Here is a 3,971-nt window from a genome sequence, read left to right on the forward strand (position 1 = left end):
CACAAATTATCTTTCGGTTGCTCTATTTCCTCAACCAAGCCTCCAAACATGATGCGGTTTTCACTAAAATACAGAGCATCGACCCACCTTTCAATTGATGCATAAATCACAAAAATGATTTTTTTTCAGTTTTTCGAGAAAATCGTGGGCTAACCCATTGCCGAAAAAGTAGTATTTTCAAAACTATTTCCCACCCAATCAAAATGCACATCAAAAGAAAGGTATTTAAATGCTCTACCCACAACTGCAAACCAAAATGTTATACGATCGCTCGTTTCCGAAAAATTAGTCAAAAAGTAAAATTACAGAATTTCGACCCAGCTCATCACAAATTATCTTTCGGTTGCTCTATTTCCTCAACCAAGCCTCCAAACATGATGCGGTTTTCACTAAAATACAGAGCATCGACCCACCTTTCAATTGATGCATAAATCACAAAAATGATTTTTTTTTCAGTTTTTCGAGAAAATCGTGGGCTAACCCTTGCCGAAAAAAGTAGTATTTTCAAAACTATTTCCCACCCAATCAAAATGCACATCAAAAGAAAGGTATTTAAATGCTCTACCCACAACTGCAAACCAAAATGTTATACGATCGCTCGTTTCCGAAAAATTAGTCAAAAAGTAAAATTACAGAATTTCGACCCAGCTCATCACAAATTATCTTTCGGTTGCTCTATTTCCTCAACCAAGCCTCCAAACATGATGCGGTTTTCACTAAAATACAGAGCATCGACCCACCTTTCAATTGATGCATAAATCACATAAATGATTTTTTTTCAGTTTTTCGAGAAAATCGTGGGCTAACCCATTGCCGAAAAAGTAGTATTTTCAAAACTATTTCCCACCCAATCAAAATGCACATCAAAAGAAAGGTATTTAAATGCTCTACCCACAACTGCAAACCAAAATGTTATACGATCGCTCGTTTCCGAAAAATTAGTCAAAAAGTAAAATTACAGAATTTCGACCCAGCTCATCACAAATTATCTTTCGGTTGCTCTATTTCCTCAACCAAGCCTCCAAACATGATGCGGTTTTCACTAAAATACAGAGCATCGACCCACCTTTCAATTGATGCATAAATCACAAAAATGATTTTTTTTCAGTTTTTCGAGAAAATCGTGGGCTAACCCTTGCCGAAAAAAGTAGTATTTTCAAAACTATTTCCCACCCAATCAAAATGCACATCAAAAGAAAGGTATTTAAATGCTCTACCCACAACTGCAAACCAAAATGTTATACGATCGCTCGTTTCCGAAAAATTAGTCAAAAAGTAAAATTACAGAATTTCGACCCAGCTCATCACAAATTATCTTTCGGTTGCTCTATTTCCTCAACCAAGCCTCCAAACATGATGCGGTTTTCACTAAAATACAGAGCATCGACCCACCTTTCAATTGATGCATAAATCACAAAAATGATTTTTTTTCAGTTTTTCGAGAAAATCGTGGGCTAACCCATTGCCGAAAAAGTAGTATTTTCAAAACTATTTCCCACCCAATCAAAATGCACATCAAAAGAAAGGTATTTAAATGCTCTACCCACAACTGCAAACCAAAATGTTATACGATCGCTCGTTTCCGAAAAATTAGTCAAAAAGTAAAATTACAGAATTTCGACCCAGCTCATCACAAATTATCTTTCGGTTGCTCTATTTCCTCAACCAAGCCTCCAAACATGATGCGGTTTTCACTAAAATACAGAGCATCGACCCACCTTTAAATTGATGCATAAATCACAAAAATGATTTTTTTTCAGTTTTTCGAGAAAATCGTGGGCTAACCCTTGCCGAAAAAAGTAGTATTTTCAAAACTATTTCCCACCCAATCAAAATGCACATCAAAAGAAAGGTATTTAAATGCTCTACCCACAACTGCAAACCAAAATGTTATACGATCGCTCGTTTCCGAAAAATTAGTCAAAAAGTAAAATTACAGAATTTCGACCCAGCTCATCACAAATTATCTTTCGGTTGCTCTATTTCCTCAACCAAGCCTCCAAACATGATGCGGTTTTCACTAAAATACAGAGCATCGACCCACCTTTCAATTGATGCATAAATCACAAAAATGATTTTTTTTCAGTTTTTCGAGAAAATCGTGGGCTAACCCATTGCCGAAAAAGTAGTATTTTCAAAACTATTTCCCACCCAATCAAAATGCACATCAAAAGAAAGGTATTTAAATGCTCTACCCACAACTGCAAACCAAAATGTTATACGATCGCTCGTTTCCGAAAAATTAGTCAAAAAGTAAAATTACAGAATTTCGACCCAGCTCATCACAAATTATCTTTCGGTTGCTCTATTTCCTCAACCAAGCCTCCAAACATGATGCGGTTTTCACTAAAATACAGAGCATCGACCCACCTTTAAATTGATGCATAAATCACAAAAATGATTTTTTTTCAGTTTTTCGAGAAAATCGTGGGCTAACCCTTGCCGAAAAAAGTAGTATTTTCAAAACTATTTCCCACCCAATCAAAATGCACATCAAAAGAAAGGTATTTAAATGCTCTACCCACAACTGCAAACCAAAATGTTATACGATCTCTCTTTTCCGAAAAATTAGTCAAAAAGTAAAATTACAGAATTTCGACCCAGCTCATCACAAATTATCTTTCGGTTGCTCTATTTCCTCAACCAAGCCTCCAAACATGATGCGGTTTTCACTAAAATACAGAGCATCGACCCACCTTTCAATTGATGCATAAATCACAAAAATGATTTTTTTTCAGTTTTTCGAGAAAATCGTGGGCTAACCCATTGCCGAAAAAGTAGTATTTTCAAAACTATTTCCCACCCAATCAAAATGCACATCAAAAGAAAGGTATTTAAATGCTCTACCCACAACTGCAAACCAAAATGTTATACGATCGCTCGTTTCCGAAAAATTAGTCAAAAAGTAAAATTACAGAATTTCGACCCAGCTCATCACAAATTATCTTTCGGTTGCTCTATTTCCTCAACCAAGCCTCCAAACATGATGCGGTTTTCACTAAAATACAGAGCATCGACCCACCTTTAAATTGATGCATAAATCACAAAAATGATTTTTTTTCAGTTTTTCGAGAAAATCGTGGGCTAACCCTTGCCGAAAAAAGTAGTATTTTCAAAACTATTTCCCACCCAATCAAAATGCACATCAAAAGAAAGGTATTTAAATGCTCTACCCACAACTGCAAACCAAAATGTTATACGATCTCTCTTTTCCGAAAAATTAGTCAAAAAGTAAAATTACAGAATTTCGACCCAGCTCATCACAAATTATCTTTCGGTTGCTCTATTTCCTCAACCAAGCCTCCAAACATGATGCGGTTTTCACTAAAATACAGAGCATCGACCCACCTTTCAATTGATGCATAAATAACAAAAATGATTTTTTTTCCAGTTTTTCGAGAAAATCGTGGGCTAACCCTTGCCGAAAAAAGTAGTATTTTCAAAACTATTTCCCACCCAATCAAAATGCACATCAAAAGAAAGGTATTTAAATGCTCTACCCACAACTGCAAACCAAAATGTTATACGATCTCTCGTTTCCGAAAAATTAGTCAAAAAGTAAAATTACAGAATTTCGACCCAGCTCATCACAAATTATCTTTCGGTTGCTCTATTTGCTCAACCAAGCCTCCAAACATGATGCGGTTTTCACTAAAATACAGAGCATCGACCCACCTTTCAATTGATGCATAAATCACAAAAATGATTTTTTTTTCAGTTTTTCGAGAAAATCGTGGGCTAACCCTTGCCGAAAAAGTAGTATTTTCAAAACTATTTCCCACCCAATCAAAATGCACATCAAAAGAAAGGTATTTAAATGCTCTACCCACAACTGCAAACCAAAATGTTATACGATCGCTCGTTTCCGAAAAATTAGTCAAAAAGTAAAATTACAGAATTTCGACCCAGCTCATCATAAATTATCTTTCGGTTGCTCTATTTCCTCAACCAAGCCTCCAAACATGATGCGG

The sequence above is a fragment of the Eupeodes corollae genome, unplaced genomic scaffold (genome assembly GCF_945859685.1).
Source record: "Eupeodes corollae unplaced genomic scaffold, idEupCoro1.1 scaffold_317, whole genome shotgun sequence".
Classification (NCBI taxonomy): domain Eukaryota; kingdom Metazoa; phylum Arthropoda; class Insecta; order Diptera; family Syrphidae; genus Eupeodes; species Eupeodes corollae.